At 33.1% G+C, this 24417-nt stretch overlaps 1 protein-coding gene across 2 annotated transcripts in view; it reads right to left on the reverse strand.

Moving 5' to 3' along the window:
• The window catches only part of LOC118198566 (bestrophin-2a-like), a 52430-nt gene extending 29433 nt beyond the window's left edge, over nucleotides 1-22997 (reverse strand). The window contains exon 1 of one of the 2 annotated variants that reach the window (XM_035370265.2): nucleotides 22852-22997. The gene's annotated coding sequence lies outside the window, so the exon portion shown is untranslated. Of the gene's footprint in view, nucleotides 1-7796; nucleotides 7947-22851 lie in introns of those variants that run through there. The other variant, XM_035370264.2, reaches the window with a different exon arrangement.
• Between the last annotated feature and the right edge of the window lie 1420 nt (nucleotides 22998-24417).

Below are 24417 nucleotides of genomic sequence, written 5' to 3' on the forward strand. Positions count from 1 at the left end.
TTATGCCGAATGAGACAAACGTGAAAATAAAGTATTCTATATACTACAATGCATTTTGTATTGTATTACTAGATAATGTCAGATATATTGTATACTACAGTGTACTTTTTCAGTTCCTATGAAAGTAATATTCTGATATTTTAATTTGCAAAAGACGAGAGAGATATGAATAAATGCAGTTCAGGCACAATGCAGCATCACATACTATTTTATAGGATGATAGTAATAAGGATCATTTACTTTCCTAGCTCTAAAAGCGTACTAGCAGTTTCCAAGCAATTGCAATCTCAACTATTACATTTTAGAACCCTTTACAGGCGCGGCTAATGCCGTGGAGGACGTTTACAACCGCTACCAAATGCCGAAAAATTCATAAGACAGTATCTCGTCGTGTCCTGGAAGTTTCGCTGTCGCTGCCGGATTCGAGTAGCGTGCAGTTCGAAAATTCCACGAACGTACAAAAGCTGCCAGTAGTCATACGCTTGTCTCAAAGATTAACTCCATGCACGTTGAAATGCATGCGGAATGTGTTATTAAATCAGTTCTAGTTCCTTGGGTCGTACACCTTACTACTTAGATAATATACATTCTGGGACCCTTTTTTGGGTATAAAAAGCATATTAGGAAACCAGTAATAATACGTTACTAATGAGAATATGTGAAAGCAATAAAAGCAAGTGTGATATTGTATAAAAAAGAGAAGAGAAAACAAATGGGAAAAGAAATATCAGAGCGGAAAACAAGATAGGTCAATTTTTCTCTGACCAAAATTTCTAAAAACCCCTTTCTCAAATTGGGGGGTTGATTTGGTTTTATGTGATTACAGCAAAGCATCGAAGGCTGTCTGCCGAAGAGGAGAGATGCTTTCGTGGAGGACTCGATAAAAGAAACTGGCTCGTATGCACGTTACCCATGGGGAAAACCACGAAAACGCCAATGCAGCCAGTCCGTTTGCGGGATTCGAACCTGGGACCGGACTACCAGTGTTCAGCGACTTTACCGCTTGGCCGCTAGTGGGCCGAAGAGTATTAGGTGATTTGATTATGGCAAAGGACATTGAGACTATCTTTGAGGAGGAAAGGATCGTTTCATGAATGATTTTATAAGAGAAACTGGCTCCCTACTTCTGTCGTCACACATAAGGGAAACCGAAACATAAGGAAAACAAACTAAAAAAACAAGGATTAAAAGGTTTTGGATGAATTCAATCACTCAACCTGTTAATCCTCCGGAGATAGAATACAGGGGCTAACTGTTTTGCGTCTTTATCCACTCTGCTATCGTCGGCGATCAGTCAGAGGTAGATTTTTTTAATTGTATAACAACAGGTAATTTGGGAATATTAATTATCAATTTAGAGATTGTTTAAGTCCAGAGTTCTGGATTATAAGATACAGCGTGTTTCTGCCTATCGAAGCCATGTTACTAGATTTCACTAGCACAGATAAGATTGCAATTCTTCAGCTTGCGTTATTGCTGCCGATACCTGGTTGTTAATCCAGTGATAAATTCCAAGCCTACTTAGGATTTAAAATCAATTGTGTATTCCTTGACTACTAATTTGAATTTGACTGTTTTTTTAAGTTACATCGCCACAGGTAGTGGCTGATATTGTCAAGCACGATAAGTGGGTTTATTTAAGGTTCTGATTTAATAAAAAGGTTATATTAAGCTTTCAAGTCTTTGTCGTTAACTTCAGACGCTGCGATAATTCGCTCAAAGTCTGCTATGAGTTTGATGCTAATTTAAGGTCAAGCTCTATAACTATCAATTGTAAATTCATATAATAGTATTTAACATTATTCTGTGCAGAGCATTTACATTCAACTCAAATTCATTATATTTAGAAAAAGTTAAAGGCAAAGCAGTTCAGGGGCTACCTATCTGTGGGAAGGAAAGTCTTGGCGGAAGACCTTTTTTAGGAAAATAGGCTCTTTCCTATTTGCACATAGAAAACAAATCCCACAAAACTTCCAAACAACCAGCAGTTTACAGGGATTTGAAACCGGATCGAACTATGAATAATTTTGGGACTATAATCGGGAAGCACTTTTCATTATTATCTCATACTAGCTCATCAGAGTTCAGTGTGCTCAGATAGCTCCGGAACTTTGATAATTCGTCCCGAGGTATATTGCCGGCTGTTTAATTAGCTAGCCTTAAGCCATTAACTAAAAATTTAAAATTAAAAAATATTATCCCGTTTTCTATCCAAGTGAACAAAATATGTCGTAAATAAGGTAAATTTACATTTACGATCTTTTTGACAAACAGTTTTCGGGTCAGCCGTAGTTAATTGTAGGATACATATGTCCCACACGTAGCGGTTGACTTACTATAAGCACACCTATTATTCTGGAAAACTTTATGATATGAAACAGATTCTGCATCGTACGATACAAAATAAAGCATTCTTTGTATAACTCAACATTATACATTAAGCAACTCATACTTCTTTTCTCTATGTTCATTTGTGTACAACGAGCCCAGCGGCGTCTTGATTTTCCAACTATTGGAAGATAATCCCCAACATTCAGGAGATTCGAAGTACTTTTTAACCGAGCAATAATTTTTAAACTTTTAGTGGGACATATGTCCCGTCAGTAGTCAAAAGATTTAAAAAAAAAAAACGATTTTCTGTTGCTACAGTAAAACATGCGCCAAACAATTTTCTAGTTATTTGAGCAAACTTAAGATACTACCAGCCAGAAAGCATACTTTCCTCATCAGCTCACTCTGACTGCGGCAAAATTTTCTTAAACTTTAAAATATTTCTCTTTCATTAGTAATTTCAGTCAACAAAAGAGGAAATTAAATGACATCCTTCGAAATCCTTATTTACAATATTTATTTTTAAACAAGAACATTGTTTTATCAGATAAGAACAATATATTTAATTTAGCTGCGACCAATAGGCAACACTGTTGTGTACATCTTTCCCTAGACGATTGTTTGGAGCGTATTCTCCTTTAATAGGAAAGACAAAAAAATCTATGAACGCATTCCATCTCAACCAGACAACTCTTTAATCATTTGTCATAATTATCCATCAGGCCCATGTCATATCTAGAAGATTTTTTTAAAGCGATGTATTTCATACTTAAGTTTCATTTTTGAAATGCATTCTATAGTCACTGAGATATTAATTTGAAAATTACGCTGTTTTATTTCCATATTCCCCCCCCCCCAAAGCGCTCTGTGCAAAGCGGTAGACATATTTTAGCGTCCTGAGAATACTGATAGCCCTTATGTGCTTTGTCTCAAACCTCAATACTAATACTGGTTGAGTTCTTAGTTGGCAAAGTTAAGTAATATTATATTTTTCAAATGTATTGAGAACTGTTCATAGAACTATAAATTTTAAGACCAAATAAGTTAAACAGGCCCACCAGCGGCTGAGCGGTAAAGTTCCTGAACATTGGTAGTTCGGTCTGAGATTCGAAACCCGCGAACGGGCTGGCTGCATCGGCATTTTCGTGATTTTCCCCATATGTAATGTGTTAATACGAGCCAGTTTCCCTTAAAAAGTCCTCCACGAAGGCATCCTTTCCTTGGTGTAGTGTCTTAAGGAGGATAAATAATAATAAAATAAGTTCAACATTTCCCATGAAAAATGATGAAGTGCCAAGGTACACACCAAATTTATCGCAACCACCTTAATAAAAGTCCCCAAATTCTCAGAATTCCCCGAAATCTGGCCACCATGCGCATTACATTTCTTCAGGTAACCATATCCATGTCAAGTTACAATCCAAAAACTCACCGAATCACCTTACTCTTCTGTAAAAAATTGCCCGCTGTACCAAGGTTGTAGCGCTAATGCTCAAGCACCGTAAAGTCATTTATTAAAGCGCGACTCTTCAATTGCCTGATACTAGTACCATAACAACTGAAGATTAAAATATCACTGCAAATTTATCTACAGATTAATTTCCTTTCTTTAAATAAACAGAATTAGAATTCTAACCTAATAAATAATGCGTAAACAAATTGATGATTTTGAAATAAACTGTAGCTAGTAAAGTGAATGAAACATTGAGGAAGCAATTTCAGTAATGCAATGGAATTGTGCGTATCGTTTAGACTGATATAGCCTGCATCAGTGTGTAAGCAATATTCAAAAATTTTAAAGCTTTGCTCAGAAAAATTGCACAACTTATTTTGCTCACTTAGAGTATAGTGTATTGAGAATACGGCAAAGCACACTAGGGCTATCTGCCTAATGGGAGGGATGCCTTTCGTGGAGGACTTTCTAAGGGAAACTAGCTCGTATACACGTTACACATGGGGAAAACCACGAAAACGCCCATGCAGCCAGCCCGTTCGCGGGATTCGAACCTCGGACCGAACTACCAGTGTTCAGCGATTTTACCGCTCGGCCGCTGGTGGGCCTTGCTCACTTAGAAGTACATAACGCTAAAGTACTTAGCTGTTAAATGAATGTCAGAAGGAATATTTAAATCTAAATTATTTGGCGATATAGCGCTAAAGGCAAACCAAATTGTATTTGCGTTAGCTGTGGCAAATACTGCAGGCAGCCAGTCTAGTCATGGGACAAAACACCAGTTTTTAGCGATCTCATGCTCTCAGACACTGCTGTGCTACCGTCACGACCGATGCAACCTGCGCTGCTGCACCGGGGGGGGGGGCAGATATTGGGAGTCCAATTCTTTTTTTTAATTTAGGGATGCATTGTGGGGCAGAATTCAGGAGTCTCAAACACTGCACCTGGAGGCACAAAGCCTTGTGTCGGGGCTGACTACCGTAATGAGAAAACGCAGGTATATTTTAAGCTTTCTAAAACTGCAATTATACTCAGCAACGAAATACAAACTACAAAGATGCAGTTCAACGGACATTGCCTAATGACTTGTGGGTTGGAGATCAAATTATGCTCTAATTAACTATGCATTTTCAACGTAACCATTTACTCGCATAATCTGTAACTTCAAGTTCTACAGAGAAAACGAAATCTCGGATCATTTAAAAGTAAATTTACTGAGTTTAGTTCTTTACTAAAACAAATACTTTTCAATCAGTGCAAAGAATCAAATTCAACATACAAATGTAAATCAAAACAACTACGATATTCATACTTTCAACACTGGTTACAATCGTAAAATCCAAATTATCAGCTTTTTTTTTTTTGGCAAAATAATTCATGAAGCATTTTGATCCGATTTTTTTAAAACTACTAAATAGGAAGCAAATTTTTCAACTTAATTTCTTTAAGTGAGAACCTATGCTTTGACTTACCTTTGAGACGCTATAACGAATAGGAATTGAAAATGTTGAAGAGAGTCTAAGAATTAAAACTTTTTCTCTACCAGATGGCGCTCCCACACACGTTTCTAGTAACTTCGATTCAAAATTTGTATAACATTTCAAATCCTGAAAATCTCCAAAAAGAAGCTTAATCCTTTAAAAACTTGGGAAAAATAAAGTAACCAGCGTTATTTCATTGACACGCGGCAACCTACTGCGAATGAACAATAAAGCGAAATTATTTTGGGTTAAAATTACATATATATTGCATGAAAACGACACGAAATCTCAGTAAGGCTCATTTATACCCTACATGTTAATTCAGCGTTCAAGACAAATTTTGTGAACTCAGTAGATGCTTAAAAAATTTATAAAGCAAACAAACTTGGAATTTCCGGAATAAATGTCCACGCCTAGCAGCGATAAATGAAATTCTGATTAAGAAATCGGGAAGCCGGATGTTGAATGATCTTCCATGTAATAAAATTTACGCTGAATTTTTTAGTCTTTTTTAATTCAGCTAGAAGCTCATATTCAATATAAATTTCAACACAAAGCGGAGAATTAAAGAAAATATATTTACTTTCAGTATAATTTTCTCTACAAACAGTGCATAGAAAGGATAAGCATCTGCTATTTAGTCCGCTCAAAATATTGTTGACACGAACACGTAGAATTGTCATACACTTCCTTTTCAGATATTTGAATCAAAATTGTTAGGCTAGTTTATTATGACAAATTACTAGAAGCCTGTGTATCCAATAGCTATAACTTTCCCAAATAACTTTCTTAGAGAAAAGGAGGGAAAAGCATATTTAATATTACATAGAACAAAAACTAAAAATCTTGTACAGCCAGTCCCGTTCAACAGAGCTTTAAATGTTGAAGTGGTGCTTGAATATTTCAGAATTAATTATTTCGCTAAGAATAAACTATTCTGTCAGAGAGCTTTATAATTTTATTACAAAATATATATAATTTGATTACAAAGCATTTTTCAATTTTTTAATAAAATATCACTCGTTAGGTACATCTCAGTTAATTCGTTTTGTGAATATACAAAAAAAATTCAGAACTTCCAAGGATCTAATAGTAGGCAAGCAATCATGCCCTCTGCTATGGTTTAGTTTTTGCCCTTGTAACTTTTAAGGTAAGCATTATTCTCGCAAGATTCAGATCTAACATTCTTATAAGGAGTCATTTTGTGATAATAAAGAGACTGTAAGGAGATGGGTGACAGTAAAGGAAATCAATATCCAATAACAAACTGAAGCAAACAAAAAAATTTAATCTCGTAAAAAATATTTATCGGAAAGACAATCACTCAAGGATTACTTCTCAAAGCATATCAGGCAAAATTTTTAGAGTAATAATCCTCTTAATAAATAATCATAAACTTCCTTATTATTTGCAATTATCAAATATTCCCCAAACTGGAAAACTGTTTGAATTCATATGTTCGCTTAACAGATAAAATGCCTTTTAATATTTTTTAAACAGTTCTGAAATTTATTGCAGTTCAGGCAGAGTACAAAAATCGTGGGAAAGCAGTCGACAAAATTATGTAAATCGAGACAAACTCTTAAACAGAGCCATGAATTTGTATTTAAAAAGATTTATTTCGTCCAAAGCAAAAGGGAAAAAATAATGCCAGACATTCAACAATTAAAACACATTATTCAAGAAGGGCACTCAGATGTACACATACTAATCTCTATACTTGTGCTCGAAAACATAGAACTAATTGTGTAACGAACATCAATAGTGAATTAGTGAATCAATAGTGAATAGTTGCCATTTTGTTCCTGTTACTCTGAGAAACTTAACATAAACAGTAGAAAATATCCAACATTATATAAAATTCGAGCTTTGATGAAACATTGCATCAAGTACATTGTGAATTACAGTTGTATGTTTCGAACGAATACCGGCAAAAATTAAACGTTTATTGAGTTCGGCAGTGGCAAACATTTCTTGGTTAACTGTTATTCTTCATGTTTAACGAGACTGAAAAGCTTTAAATAGTTCGTGTAACGAGAGAACACAGCCGTAAGCAGATATATTGATAGAAAAAATAATATATCTAACACTTAAATACTTAATAATAACACTTTAATACTTATACACTTAAATACGCTGCTAAATGACACTTAACTCAGTCTCCAACATAACATGCACGAGTTAAATTACAGAAGCATCGGATGTTATTGGTTAACTTTATTTATAACAAGCAAATATTCTCGGGGGGGGGGGGAATCAAAAACGTCAGTTTTAGTGACGCTTTTGATTTATTAAAAAATATTCAAAACTACCTCATTTTGATAAATTGTTTTAAATTTAATTATTTAAAACAATTTCATTGTTAATATGCGTAATAAATACAATATAGGGAGCCGTAAATTATAGAATATCGGCTCGTGAGTGTTTTAATTTATACAAATAAGGCTGATCATTAGAAAACCGACGCTTTACTTACAAGCGAAAGAGAAAGCTTAGTTTAGGGGGAGAAAAATCAACAGTAAGTTACTTACTAAACGTGGAATGCAGCACAATCGGTCGAATCGGCGCTCAGAGTGAGGAGAATCAATATGACAGACAACGGAGGGGAAAATCTTGGAAGGATCTAGGTGAGTACCGCTGAAGAGCATTGGCGACCCCGTATTTTCTGTCTGGAAAGTTCTGATTGGCTAGTTTACCGGTTTACCGACCAATCATGTAGAACTTCAAGCGTTTTGTGTTAAATGACAAAACATTTTTCTTCGATCCTCCAATAAATTCTGTAAATTCGAGTTCGGTATTATTCAGCAAAGCTTCTAGAAATTTTCTTTTTTAAATTTCATCATATTGTAATCATGTTGACCCAATTTTTGTTTTGCTTTGGGGTCAAGGTTAGATAAAATATTAGTGAGAAACAATAGTTTAAAATTATATATCGAAAAGCTTTCATTCAGGTGAAACTTTAAACAACAAAAAATCTTGGCACCTTTGGCTTGACGATCAATGAATTACTTGAGGAATTTTGTATTAATTATAAATAACTCTATCTCGATCTGATATCTGATTTTATAGCATAATGATTATTAGTTTTGTACCAGAGAGTATTGCATATTGCAGAGGTTATAAAGATGTACGACTAATACTTGAAACAAAGTAGCTTTTGAACGAATCCTAAATTTTCTTGAATTCGAATCGTAAAAGGTTCTCTGTTATCTGGGACACTTTTGCTTAATATTAAAAGTTTTCTAATAAAGCACAGTTTAAAATCCACATTTAATACTAAATAAATGTAAGAATACACCTATAACGTTTAGAATATGAAATTTAATGACTGAAGTACAAAACTTAAACTCTGGAATTTTAAAGCTCATGTTCGCAACGCAATTTAACAATAAATGAATGAAATAAAAAATAAATGAGGAATAATTCAGATTTTAGCTAATTGTTCAAAATTCAACAGCCATGTTTGAGTAGTTCAATTAGTAGATGGTTAGAATTACATCCACGACACAGCAATTATATACCATGGAAAGAGTTTCTAGAAACATCCAGGACTTGTTAGAAGTAAGTTACTTATTTTTCAAAATTATACAGAAAATAGAGAATTAGTTCCATGAATTTTAGAGAATGCGCAGTGTAACGTTTCCAGGTTTCATGTTCAGATAATCGCCGCGATTAACTTGCTAAATGCATGTGAGTGTAACATTTGCCATATATTTCCTTATAAAAACACAGAATTTTTAGCAAAAGTTTTGCACCTGAAATGTGGGGGCTGACTTATACACGAAATCAAAACCACCTTACATATTTCCATGTATAGGCTGAGAATTTGAAGCACTTTTTTTTTTCTGTCCAAAGGGACTATTGTTCCAGAAGGACTATTAATTTCTTCTCAGCATTTTGCGCTGATTCACTATAAGCGGCGAATCATTTTTTTTAATTGTTGCTACCAAATATTAGAGCCCTGTATTATATTTAAATAAATTAAATAATGAAGAATCTGCATAAATGTATGTATGTTTCTCGCATTGTGATAAAACAAGAGATCAAACCTAGAGTCATCAAATTCTGAATAACGTAATCCTCCACCGAATATGGGCATCTGAAAACTCAAATTTGGAATTTGTTTTGTTATCGATTTCATATTTTGTAACACTTTAACGAATTTTTTATTAATATATTCAGCGATTTCACAGCGAGGGATGGAAACACTGTACGAAAAAAAAAAAAAAAAAAAAAATTATCTCCAGCGCGCGAGACTGTGTATCAGAAATTCTAAAGACATGTTTATTTTAAAATTATTTTGCGATACCGCTGTTGAATTGAATTTTCTGGTTTAAGTTTGAAGAACGTGATATTTAATAAATAAAGGCAACACACAAAACATTAAAAAAAACGCCCCTTTGGGCGTAATGTAAAATCTGAAAACTTTCAGACTTTATTATTCTTATTCTTATTTTTATTTTTATGTTTGGTTTTGTTTTAGCTTGGGTTGCTTTATATGATAACGGCAAGCACTCCTAAAAGGGAGGGATATCTCCGTGGAGGACTTTCTAAGAGAAACTGGCTGGTATATACGTTACACATTGGGAAAATACGAAAACGCCTATTTAGCCGGCCCGTTAGCCGTGATTCGAACTGCTGGCCGAACTGCCAGTGTTCAACGACTTTACCGCTTAGCCGCTGGTGGGCTTCTGAAGTTTGGGAGTCGGTTTATAGGTAAAGGACAAGTATAGGGCACACCAGTTATTTAACAAACAGTGAAGCAGATCATGTTCCACCTATACACCACAGAGTTCCAGAAAAACGATATCCAGAGTCCACAAAGGGTAAATGCTTGTTTCATACCACACCGCGGGCCCTGCCACTACCAGCGGCTCGTTTGGGATCCCATCCTTTATTCCGAGTGCGTTTTTGGTATCTTGAAATATTATCACATAGATTTAAATTTATCATTGTATGCATAATATTGTTACATTATTATCTGGTTCAAAATTTGCTTGCTACTTTACATTGCAGTAATTTGGCTGCAATGTAAAGTAGCAAGCAAAGTACCTTTACATAATAGCATACATTATCTATCCGCTTATATACGAATTCAAAATCAGTTTACATGTTTCCAGGTGTAAACCAAGAATTTTTAGGACATTTTTTTATACTGTAGTTAGCGCTTGGTTTATCTATACAAAAAGTCATTTTATATATTTCCATGTATAAGTAGAGAAATTTTAGCAAATTTTTTATTACTGAAATTTGGGGGCGACTTATATATGCATTCAAGCTGATTAACATTAATTCAATTCCAAAAACGAGTAATAAAAAAATATTAGTGTTTGAAAACAGTTTTATTTGTTTTTATTTTATTTTATTTATTTGTTTTTGTTTTATTCAAATCTAATATATTTTAATCAAAACTCTAAGTATCAATATCCGATTCGAGACTTTTTAGCAATTCTTGGAACACCCTCTTTGCTGAAAACAAGTGTTAGCATCGGTGTCAACCACTTTGTAGAAATGTCATCTTCATTTATATTTATAGAATTACTTATGCAATAGTTTTTTTAACTATTGGATGGTCATTTCTCATTTATTTTGTAAAAGAATAAAGACTTGGTCACCTTTAATTCATCTGATGGGTATATAAATGAATTAGTATAAATAAATAGCTCTATTTATAGGGTAATTTAAAATTTGGCTTATACAATACCCACCGCTTATTAAAATGACTTCCATTCCAAAAGTATTTGAGATTGTTAAGAGGCTAAGTTTAACAGACCACGATTTATCTGTTGTAAACCGTGATATCAGGTTTAATGTTTTCAAGTAAAATAATAACTAACAACTAATTCATCGATCAATCCTAAAATAATGACTAAAAACCAATACTAAAAGTCAAACTATGCAATTTTGAAATTCATTTAAAAATATTTTTGTGAAAAACTTTTATAATTAACGTTGTAAAGTTTATCCTAAGTTTTTAACAGTTATCTTTAGTTAAAACTACTTTCCTGTCCTTCATAATTTCAGCTTACAATTTCCTACCAGAATGTGTTTTCAGAATCGCGGTTAATGCAAATACGTTAGTGGTATTTAAGTCGAATTTCCACTGACTTCGAGAGAAAACCTCCGAGTTTCTGACTAGCGCGCGCTCGCTTTTCAGCTACGTCTGTCTCTAAGCTCTTACTACGCTCGGCCGTATTTCAGGCCCTTGAGAGCTTCGCTAGCTTATTAGATATTTAGGGACCAACTACTTAGAAATTTGAGAGCTTTGGCTATATCTTTTTAGCTAAGCATTAGTTAAGTTTTATTTCTGATTACTTTGAGTTCAAAGCCAAGTGGAGGCTTTGCTGTATGCTCTGAGGAAGGAGCCAACTGTTAAACTCTTATTTTGAATAATAAAGGATAATTGACACTTCTTGAGTTTACGTCTCTGTTCCTGGAACTAAAGCGACTATTCATTTAACTGTTCACGAGGTTCCCACACATTTAGCTGTTAGATAAAAGGTTCCTGACGCAACGTTCGTGATGAAATTCTATCTTTCACGAATAACTTTTCTATATGTTTCGCTTCATATTGTTTATCAACAGTTTTTCAATTGTATCTTAATTCCGTAAAACTTATGACAGGTTTTTGATCAGCACATTTTGGTCCAAGAATTTTTTTTAGAGTTCGCAGTGCCTTTCTAAATTTGATTGATGATGGCATGCCATCACTTCTTACATATTCATTTTGCTCAGAATCGACAGTTTTGCGAGGCAGTGCATACTTGGCACATTTCGGAGCGAGTTTACACTCGTCCGAGGAGTGATAGAAATATTTACGATTCCATTTTGGCGAGCTATATGACACTTAGTAGTGGCAAGTAGATCAAATCGAATGGCTCGTTGCTTTCATGTTCTACCTCGTTGGTCATCGCTGCTGTGACAGAATTAAGATAACACTATATCATTCGTTATCTCAGATAAATTTGCTGCTATATAGCACTGCAAACATTCACGATAGTATTTCGATGATAGATTGAGATTTCGAGACGAACGGCTTGACTACATAATACTTTCCTCACCTAGTCAAAGACATATTTTCTGTGTCTGTATGACTTCCACACATAAGATGCAGCCGACTATTTATTGTGGAGCTATATCTATATCACCCGAGAGCTTCGATAATGAGTTGTGATATTGGATTTGGGGGTGCAGTCCTATCCACTGTAATGATTTATTTACATCTGCTGCTTCTTTCTAATCATTTCCTCTGAAATCGATTCACAGATGTCACATCAGTTTAAACGTATCTGCCTCAATGCGACACAATGGTCCACCGGCTATGTGTAAGTCTATGATTAAACTTTTAGTGAACACTATAACATGACGGAGACTTTCTAAGCAACGTAAAGTAAAGTGAGTGGGATAAAATTCAGGGCAGAGGTATTTTTTCCTTTAAATGGAGACTGCTAGGTATGTTGAAATGGGTCATTGGTAGCGTCGAATACAATGCTGTTTAATCTTTTGTTATCAGCAGAAGAAGACAGCTCTTGCTGAAGGATGTTTATACTGATTTTAAGGAAACAAGACATTTTTCTATGCAGTCTTCTGGTGCGATAGTTAACATATTGAACCGGTTACTCGAAGATACTTTTACCACAAAACAAAACATATGCCAATGTCACTATCAGCGCAAAAGGTTTTCTTATCAGCATTACAGCTTCCTGTAATGTCATAGCCTGTACACATAGCAATTCTGCATCGAAGGCAACAAATAGCCCATGTGTTTCTTTTGTTTGCTCAATAAAAGGATTTATAACATTGCTATTTTTTTATTATTTATGTTTTATATTGCAGAGGTTTTTTTGGATGATTTTTCACATTTAAAAAAAAAAATTCTTTTTTAATTTCAGGTTTTTTTTTTAAGAAAAACTGAAAATTCCAATTAGAAAATTATTTTGAAGCCTAGAATATTTACAGAAATTTACAGACTATTACAATTTCTTCCTATAGGTTAGATATTTTAATGAAAGATTCTAATGTTGTTTTTAAACGTTCTAAGCGATGATGGATAAATAGCAAAATTATCCAATCCGTAAAATACTACACACAATGCTATTTTTAAAAAGCTAAAACATATTTTTGAAGAAACTGAATAAGAAAACAAGTTCGTCACATAAACTTAAAGTCTTTAAAAATTTAATAAAATAAATTTTAGCAATAATTTTTACACTGCTTTTAAAATATTGTAATAAAGCCAGTGGAACACTTCTAATTTGTACGCATATCGTTACGATGGTAAAGAAAGTGCAGAAAATCTGAATAAAAAATCCTCGTTGAACGTGAAGAAAATGTTGAGATGTGAACGAGGAAATGAAAAGAATTTCTGGCATGTAAATAATCAAAGCGCTTTAAGAAATTCGAATACTCTGAGAAACATGGAAAATACTCGTTTCTTAATAAAATTAGGATTTAAATGAACTTGAAATGAATATTATCCCTTTTGGTAAAATAATTATCAGATTAGAAGTATAGTATTACAGAAAATTTGAATGTTATTTGTGTTTTATTACTTTTCCTTAAAAAAGATTTAAATTAAATGAAAATATGTTTTCATTTGTAGGGTTTTACTTTATTTTTCTAGCAGTTATTTTTATTTTGAAACAAGCTTTTCCTATAAATTCTAATTTCTCACCTACGTTTCCCTACCAGAATAAGTTTTCAGGGTTAGGATTTATGGAAATGAGGTAAAAACTAGTATTTAAGCTGAAGTCTGGATTACTTGAGTAAAAAAATAGAGTGGTAAAGAGTCGTACACCATTGATATGAATATGACCTAAGACCTAACTTCAGTAGGAAAACGTGTTCTGCCTTTCGGCCATATGACTAATATTAGTCTAAGTTTGCTATTCTAAGGCCGTATCTAATACCTTCCTGCTAATATTAGCCGCGACCTTTAAATAAGGGCCTACTCCGCGAGCTGATTCTGTGCAGCTTCGGCTGATTAAATTTATTTGGTAGTAATTCAGTTTTGTACTTTCTATTTTTTAGTTTAAGTCCAATAGGAGGCTTATTGTCCGAGAGACCATCTGTTAACTTGAGTTGAAATAAAGGTGAATTTAACCCTCCTCCGGCGTTATTTACCCTTAAAGAACTTAGCGAATACTCGCTACGTAGGTCTTCAGTATTCTAGCTTTCAAGGAACACTAGTTTGGATAGGACAGGGTCGGGACGAGGGTGAAGCACTTGCCTCAGGTGAACAAATAAAAGGGGTGCCAAATTAGCTATTTGATCAAAAATTTAGAAATTTATTTTTAAAACGTATAAATTTTAACTTTTAATTTCGGAATACATCAGTGAATATCAAAAGAATTTTGTGTTATAAACAATCCAGCTAAAAAAACAAACGAAAAACTAATGCAACTAATGCATTTCTGAAAAATGTAAAAATTCAGCTTTAGAGATGAAATATCATCAGAATTTGAAGAGAAACGAAAAGTTAATAACTCAAATTGTAAAAAATCAATTGATATAAATTGTATTTTTTCAGAAAAATATATTTTTGTAGAAATTAAAGAAGTCTTCGACGTTTTAATTTCACACTCCAAATGACGATGCGAAAAGTTAAATGAAATCTCTTCCGATTTTCCGTTTCTAACTGGTGAAAATTTAATGTCATTAGATTTAAGTAATATAAGGCAGCAGCTTATAACTTAGCACTTAAATATCCGAATGCTATGAACGCTGAAGGAATTTATTCAGAAATATTTAGTTTTAAAAACCTTGCTATTTCAATAATTCCGGACACAAAAGCAGCTACATGCTTAAAACTTTTAAAAATAATTCACGATTATAATTTAGTTCAGTCCTATCCGAATTTGGAAGCAGCGCTAGGAATTATTTTAACATTGCCAGTTACTGCAGCTAATTGTGAAAGAAATTTTAGCAAACTTAAATAATAAAGAACTGTATGATATCTTCACTAGGCCAAGAAAAACTTTCAAACAGGGCCATTCTCTCTACAGAACATGAATTAAGTAATCAAATAGATTTTGAAAAAATTATTGATGACTTTGCTTCTTTAAAAGCAAAAAAAATTAAATTATAAATATGCTTGAAAAGTTTATGTCATAAGTTTTTGAGCAGATGTTTTACTTATACTACTTGTAGGGTTTATATTTATTTTAACTAACATTTATTTTAAGTTTAAACTATCTTTCCTGTCAAGCCTTACTTTCCCCTGGAATTGCCAGTGCCAGAGTATGTAAATTTTAGTAGAACGCGCAAGGATTCAAATTGTCAGCGGAAGTAATCTGAGTTAAATAGAAGGGAAACGAGTTCGAAAGTGTGCTTTCTTGCTTCACGAGCGTGGAGGTGGCTAGTTAGAAATTCAAGAACCGCGCGTTTCGACCTGTGTGCTTGCCTCGGCAGATTGTTAAATCTTTCAACGTAATATTCAGAAGTTTGCTGAATTGTTAGCGGTATCTTAGAACGCGGTTAGGTTAGTTGCGTTTAGAGAGCCTGGTAGTTAGTCACTTGTTATTATTCTCTTTTTAGTTTCTTACTTTTATTTTACCGCCGGGTCGGCGTAGTTTGTGAGCGTTAAGAGCACGCATTTGTAATTTCTAAAGTTGAATAAAAAGGGATTTAAGCCCTTCTCAAAACTTTGTCTACTTTCCAGTTCTCAGCAGTCACCACTATTGTTGCGTGCAGGTTGGAAGCGCGCAACATTACATACTTAACTTTTACTTTTCCATTTCAAAATTGTTAATCATTATATATGTTTCACTTTGTGAAATATGCAAAGTTATAATTGAATGTTACTGTAAGAGTTATTGTATTTTCACTTTAAGTAGTTACTTTTAATGAGCATAAAATATATAAATATAGTTGATTTCTTCTATATGTATGATTATATGTATATATATGCAATAATGCATATATGTATTTTTATGCGCGTGTTTGTATAATGTTATGTTTTAAAACATCATTTAGTATTATGTATTTATTCTTCCCCCCCCCCACACACACAAATAGGTAAATAAATAATATTGCATTGTATACAGCGGCGCTCATTTACCGCTTTGCCTCAAATGAAAAAATTTGTAGGCACGGCTCTGGGATAGGATATTGCGCAGTAGGTGTGTTGAATATGTCAAATGTGCCTTATGTTTATATGAATATGGTTACTTTTTTCAATAACTGAATGTATTTTTAAGTAACTTTTGAAATTCTGGTCTATGCTCTGCATATGGCATAGGTTATTCAGCTTTTCCTCTAGTTCAAGTTGAACTGATGAATAAATATGAGTAAAATATTTAATTCACTCACTGTAATTGCTCGCATATGCATAATGTAAACTTCTGGGGGAAAATGCAAGAAATGTACCCAATCATGTAATAAATCTGGTTGGTTAACATGCCTTCGATTTCCATTGAATTTCGGAAGTTAAACGAAAATATCTAAAATTTTCTATCAGAACTGACATTTTGAAAATATTTATGTTTTTGTAGCTGTTTAACGTTACATGAAGTCTTCAAATGTTTACGGCATATCGAAATTATTCATAAATTTTCATGAATGACGAAAGTCATTTAGCGTATTTGATTTCATTTAGCGAGCTTTAGTATCCTTTAGTAAACATCTGCAATAAAGCTCACATGGTACTTTTTAAATAATGATAATTTATAGAGATTCTTTAAAAAAGAATGGGATATGTTCTAATGTTTCACAAGATATTAAAATGTTTGGCGTGAACGATTAAAATCATGCATGAATTCCAGCATATTTTCTCTCTCATTAGTGAAAATCTCTTTCAGTGTTCTGAAATAGTGTTATTTTTCTCTTACTATTTTCAAAATTTATTATTTTATTAATTAAACAATTGAATAAATATGTTGAACTTTAGAAAATTTTCAAATATTTACCTCGTCGGTTAGAGAAATCTGAAGTCAGTTTGTAGGATCATGTTCTCCTTGGCCGCATAAATTCTACTAGATCCTACTAAGGAACCTGGCGAATTCTAGCACAGGTGTAAAGAAAACCAGCACAGAAGAAGGGTAAAAATAACCCTTTATTATTATCCAAACTCTGGACAGGAAAGGCCCGTACCGACAACTTACGGTGGAACTTAAGAATCGTTAGACAATTAAATTCGAAGCTAAACTGTAGTGCTGGACTTTAAGTTAAGGCTAACTACTAGATTGACTAGACAACGTACCCGGCGTTATAATTATTTTTTAAATGGGCAAAAAGACGTATCAGCTACTCCTCGTAACAGCAAGGACAGACTCGTAACTTGCGCTGGCTAATGAAAACACACTCTGAATAAACTTTAAGATTCACCTGTTTAAATACTCACTTCACTTAACTTTAAATTTGCGTCCTGGCAAGAAAATGCGAGGAAAGTTGAGGCATTCAGAAAAGATAACAAAAATTTGAATAACTAGTTAATTGAACCGAGCGAAACCCTACAACTTAAATGATTTATGAAGCAAAAGAAGAAAACATCTGACTTTTTCCGTCAGAAATACACTCTTAGACAAAAAAAAAAAAAAAAAAAAAAACGACGCAACACGACGATATAAAGAAAATTGAACACAAATTGATATGCATACAAGTTTCGACGCAAAATGCAAAATTTTACATTTTGGCTGCCAATGAATGAACGGTTGTCGCTACAGCGCATCTGATCTGCGCAACTGGCAGAATTAGAGGAGATTAAGAGGAGAAATTACGATTCCAGGTCATAAATTCTTCACGAATTTCATTCCGTGTACTCTGGTAGACAGTAATTATGCCTCGCATACAGGTGCGCGAACGATATGCGCAGATGTCAGAATTTAAGAGAGGACGTATAGTGGGCTCAAAGAAGCCGGTTGGTCTTATCGGCGAATAGCTCGACATTTGCGCAGGAGCGATGTCACTATTAGACGATGTTGGCAGGAATGGGTGAACCATGGCCTCACACTTCGTCAAGAAGGAAGCGGTAGGCCTAGAGAAACGTTAGAAAGTGAAGACCGAGCAATCGTAAGAGCGACACTCACAGCCCCAGATGCATCATTATCATCGATTGTACGTGCAACTAGTGCTTCAGTGACTGCAAGGACCATTCATAGACGGCTAACAGAAAGGGGGCTGAGGTCACGGTGCCCCTTGCGCCGACAACCATCGACCTCTGTACAACGTCAAGCCCGTTTGCAGTGGTGTCTGGCTCATTCTCACTGGAATGTCACTGACTGGAGTAGAATATTCTTCAGTGATGAGACCCGCTTTGAGCCCCGATGACCAGCGAAGGCGAGTCTGGAGACGCCCCGGACAGTGGTGTGATACCAACCTGACTGTCTTCCCGCAGACAGGCTGACAACCAGGAGTGATAGTCTGGGGTGCCATTTCATTTCATGGTAGGACCCCTTACGTTGCCATCCGTCGCAAACTTACAGCACAGCCATACGTCGACGAAGTTCTAAGGGCCGTTGTGTTGCCCATCATGTCACTCCATCCTGGGCTTACATTTCAGCAAGATAATGTCCGCTCCCACACTGCACATGTTTCTACTGCTTGCCTTAGTGCTTGCCGAACATTACCTTGGCCAGCAAGGTCGCCGGATCTCTCTCCTATTGAGCACGTTTGGAGCATTATGGGCAGGGCCCTCCAACCAGCTCGGGATGTAGACGATCTAACGCACCAGTTGGACAGAATTTGGCACGATATCCCTCAGAAGAACATCCGCAACCTCTATCAATCGATGCCAAGCCGAATAACTGCTTGCATAAGAGCCAGAGGTGGACAATCGCGTTACTGACTTTTTCACTTTGTGAAGCTCTATCACTTCAATAAATCATCTAATTTTTCTCAATTTCAAAAAGCCTTCTTGGTGCGTCGTTTATTTATTTATTTATTTGTCTAAGAGTGTATATTCACATTAGAGTTTATTAATTCTACTTATAACCCAATTAACGAATATTGGGCTAACTTTTTAAAAATGTATGGGATGATATGGTTTTGGGTAACATCTGCGTATTTATCTATTTGAAAATAATGTCTAAAGTTATAAAACGCATTAAATTTTCTACGGAATTCAATATTAGTGAATGATAACAATCATAATAAGTGAATAATTGGTTACGAAAGATGGACCATTCCTTCACGTAATCTAGTTTATTATCTTAGTAAGTGTTCTGTCAGTTTAACATTAACTAATTCTGATAGGATGAGAGGTCAGACTGATGTTATTAAGATAAACGAGATGTTCTCCAAATAGAATTCATAAAGGGATTAATTACTAAAGGATGAAACCATCAGATGATAATAAATGTTTAAAAATGTTCCCTACGAATCAATAAATATATTACCTGATTGATGATTTGAGAGATTTCTTGGTCTGAATTATATCATATAAAAATTCATATCCTCCTATATCATTATTACATTGCCTTGAAAGCTGGCTTGATGACTGTGTATTGTTGGTTTGCTGCCGTTTTTATATTCAAAATAGATAACACTTTGTAGAGTCTCATCATCTTTGGAAGCACAAACTAAAACGAGACTCAAGCTGAACCAAACGTCTTATCGCTAGGTCCAGTAAAGAGATAGAGAAGTAAGAAGGGTGTAAAAGATCCTTTTATTAAAGCTCAGTAATTGAACAGAAGGCACTTCTTGTGCTTACAAAATTAGTCAGCATTTATGGCGTAACTCAAAAACAATGATTTCAGTTTAAACTAAACTAAATTGTAAATTAACCAAAGGCCACATAGAATGAAAAACGCTAAAGTTGGCTCAAAACCTAATTTGGCGTGACAAGCCTTAATGGCAAGAATAACGCAACGCAGCAGATAGAAAGCTATCAAAGAGATTCCACTAGTAACGTGGACTTCAACAGATGGAATACCCTCTGATGAAACAGTCTAAAACCTTCCTTTAAATACTATCTCTTTCTACCTCATTTGAATACGCGCGAACTAAAATTTGCATTCGGGCAGGAAAATGGAAAGGAGATAAAATTATTTGTTAGATAAAATAAATAAATCCTTACAACTTCAGTCTCCGGTGATACTGCTGGTGATGCATTTGTACCTAAAGAGGTAGGTTTGCTTTATTTTATGAAATATAACTTTACCATATTTATTGTTTATGATATTAGAGCAATTCGTTCATAGTGTAGAATAAATTTGTTTAAAAAAAGTGTTCTTTTACATCATATTCGACTGCAGCATGGCATGACAGGAACTTTGGAAAAATAAAGAAATGCTAACCCAGTCAGTGCATATACGCCTGTTAAAATCACAAGTCTCAAAGACATGTTCTGAGTCCATTTTCTCTAATGATACAGAAAATGATCAAGGACTTAGATATGTTGTTTGAATACATAAAATCACATCCTGTAGAAGGACTGAATGATAATATTTCTACATACCGGTGTTTGAAATGGTATGCTGCTGTTGCCGTTAAAATGAGTCGTGAGTGTGAAAATGCAGAAACTGAATACACTTACTCACACTTTCGTAGTAACCGTTTGCAATTATAGGACATGCTATAGAAAGAGAAATTAATGGAGCTTTAGAAAAAATAAAGAAGAGCTATGACGAGTTTACTGAACATGGCTCAAAGTGGGTTCTGAGCAAAATTATTAAATGTGAACTAAATATTTTCAGACCTGGAGACCTTTCTCACAAAAGTTAATTATTTAGGCATACTAAAAGTAAGAATATCAACTTAAAAAAATAAGTAAATAAATTTTAAAAATTTAAAGATATTTAAATAAAAATATAAATAAAAAATAGATAAATTTAAAAATAATTACATAAAAAATTAAAATTTAAATTAATAAAAAATTTTAAATGTAAAATACAATGTATGCATATATTGAATGACGCTATTACATTGATTAATGTAAATAATTGAAGCATAGTCAGTTGGCCTAAATTATAAAAATAACTGCATGTGTGATATATTATCATAGTGAATGCTGACTTTTATGAAGTTCCAAACATTACTGAAAATGTTATTCATAAAATTTTTATTTCCTTTGATATACTTACGAACTAAACAGTATCTAGCAGATTTTCCGTAACAAAAAGGATAATTCTAAAAGCATTAGTATTTAGTTATTTCGTTATATATGTATTATAAATGAATGCTTTTTTTCTCAAAATTTTTTAATAAAGTCAAATATAGTTGAAATTATTTAAGAAGGAAAAACGTAATATGGAGAAGTTAACATAGTCAGTTGGCCTAAATTATAAAAATAACTGCATGTGTGATGAAAATTAACAAAGAATACTACATTGAATGTCAGAAGTAGTAAGAAAAAAACTTTATGATTGCAAGAAACAGTAAATATGGGTCTGAAATTACAGGAAAAAGCTGTGATTTCATTTTAATACCCAAACATTCTGAATATATCAATTTCATTATGTAAGGTATTTTAAACTAAACATTGGTAACATCGAAGATCTTAAAGACCTGCATTCTAATATAAATGAAATAAAACTACATCGTTAAAATAAAGGAGAAAAGACGTTGAAAATATGGGTGAAATTAATAATTGTTTCTAAAATTATATAAAATATTAAATTTACTGATGGTAAGACTACTACAGAAGAAAAATTGTATAAAATGTAAATTGAAATAAAACTATAGAGTAAATAAGGACTATTCTCTGAATAAAAATTAACGGCCGTTAAGTTAAATACTTAATTTAAAAATTTCGGTATATTTAAAAAAGTTTAACATGTAAAAAAATCATGTAAAATAAAGTGAAACAGTAAAATTAACATTAATTATTAAAATTATGAAAAAAGAAATGGGGTATTATCAACAGAAAATATGTAAAATTAAGGGTACGCAGAAAACTATAAAAGAAAATATGTCAGAACAGTAAAAAAAATTACATCTGAAATTAAATAAAGATAATGTGTATGTTCGAAAAAAATAATAAATAGCTTAAAACTTAGTATACGCTAAAAATTGCGAAGGGTAAAATGTACAAACAAATTAAAACTACGTCTAAAATTAAATAATGTAATAAATTAAAACGCATATCTGAATAATTCCGCTTGTAAAATATAAAAAAATAAGTCAAAATTCCGAATATGGTGAAGATCACATATTCAGAATTTTGACTTATAAGTAGGAAAAATTTAAAAGTTACAGCTAAAATTAAATAATATAATAAATAAAAAAGCGTATTTGAATAATTGTGTTCGTAAAATATAATAAATAAGTTAAAATGAAGAGCATGTTGGTTAAAAGTTGTGGGAAAAAAGTCCGTCTAAAATGAAATAAAGCAATAGAACATTAATAAATTAGTAACATTAAATAAATATTCTGGAAAATAAATGCCATGATGAACAGAAGATCTAAAAAATAAGTTAAATTCAGGGTATTCAGATTTCATATTGAGAGTATGTTGGTTAAAATATACGAAAATAATTCGAAAATAAGAGCATAAATTGTTAAGGGTACGTATGGCTTATTTAATATTGTATTCGGGATGTAAAGAAAAAGTCAAGTCAATCGGTAAAAATTTTAATTAAAAATAACAAAGAAAATTATCACCGAAAAATAAATAAAAAAATAAATCTGTCACCAAAAAGTCTCTCTTACCTCGGTCACCCTGTCCTTATCTGTTAATTGAATCCATGTTGCACCACGCCTCCGTCTGAGGGCTTGCTCCGCGCTCCTCCTCCTGTTGCTGAACTGTCCGTTTTCTATTACTTATATGTTTTGACTATCGTTGCTGTACCCAGGTTCTCATAGAAAAAATAAATATTCAAAATGCGGTTTAAAACAAATGATTTTCAATGTAAGGTTCTAATAATGTAAGGTTCTAATAAATACTCTCACCTATGTGAATAAACAAATAAATGCGTAAGTCTAGGATTCAGTAATTTAAAAGCTGGATACAAACCCATATCATCTAAGAACTGAATATATGTTATTTTGATAAGTATAGGAGGATAAGGAACTAGCAACTGATAATATTGTTAGAAGCCTAAATCTTTAGCTTTGGAATAAATTCATATTCTTTGACTTCATAGTATACCGTACAAAGAGTAATGACAAGGTGTCATGAGAAGAAAAATTACGAAATTTTCATCATTAAGACCTTAAAATGCATTTGTTTGCAAAATATACGCAAAATAAATTTTTAAGAACTTTCAGTTACGCGACATGAAAAACATTAATAGTGCTGATATGTATTACAATATTATTCGCAATTCCTTTCTTCAATGACTCCTATGCTTCTAGATGTAAATGATAGTTTTCATAGATTAATTCACAAGAATTAGACGAAGAATTTTATTTATTGTGATTACTTATTGAGAAATAATTCAAATTCTCCGCATATACCTTCTGAGTTTGCGAAAAGCTGTTTGGGGTTCTTTTTATCCTACCAAAATCAGAATATATTTTCTCCATTCTTAAAGGCGATCATTGTGTAATGGTACTATATTAAATAAATGCTTAACATTGATTAAAAATTTGAAGATTGCCAAAAGTGTAGATATAATTTTTAAAGTGAAGCGACAAGAAGAAGAAATCGAAATTATCTAGCGGTCTGACAGAATTCCGCAAAAAATTATTAATATTAGCTGTAATAAACTATGTTCTGATAACATAATATGATTAAACACTTTCATAATGAGCTTAAGCATAATATCAAAAATTTGCGTTAAATACAATTATTATAAATTTAACCAATGTAAAAATGCACCCTATTAATACAGGAGTTTGTTTAATACTCAGTAAATAAGTTTTATATAATAGATTCAGATGTCAGAAACATTAAGATTATCATTCACTTATGTAATATTGATTTCGCATATAAAATTTCATATTGAGGAAAAGCAATCATCCAGCATTCATTCATTATTCTTACCTTAATATGAAAACCTCAAACTTAATAGGAAAAGAGTTCTATTCCTGTTGCTTCAGGTCAAAAATATTACATAAAGAGTTATTTTAAACAGTTATTTTATTAAAATATTATTTTAAATAACAACTTACTATATCCACAAAGGTCGGTAGCACACTTCATTAAAAGATTTTGTTTTCCTAAACACGGGGAATAGAGCACTTAGTAATCCTATTACCCAGATGTATGTAAAGCGTAAATTTAAACTATGCATCACTTCTGTGGGTCTGAAGAGAGATATATTGGACTGTTGC

This window comes from Stegodyphus dumicola, chromosome X1, assembly GCF_044657685.1.
Source record: "Stegodyphus dumicola isolate Sdum_Otavi_A_Nest chromosome X1, ASM4465768v1".
Lineage (NCBI taxonomy): Eukaryota > Metazoa > Arthropoda > Arachnida > Araneae > Eresidae > Stegodyphus > Stegodyphus dumicola.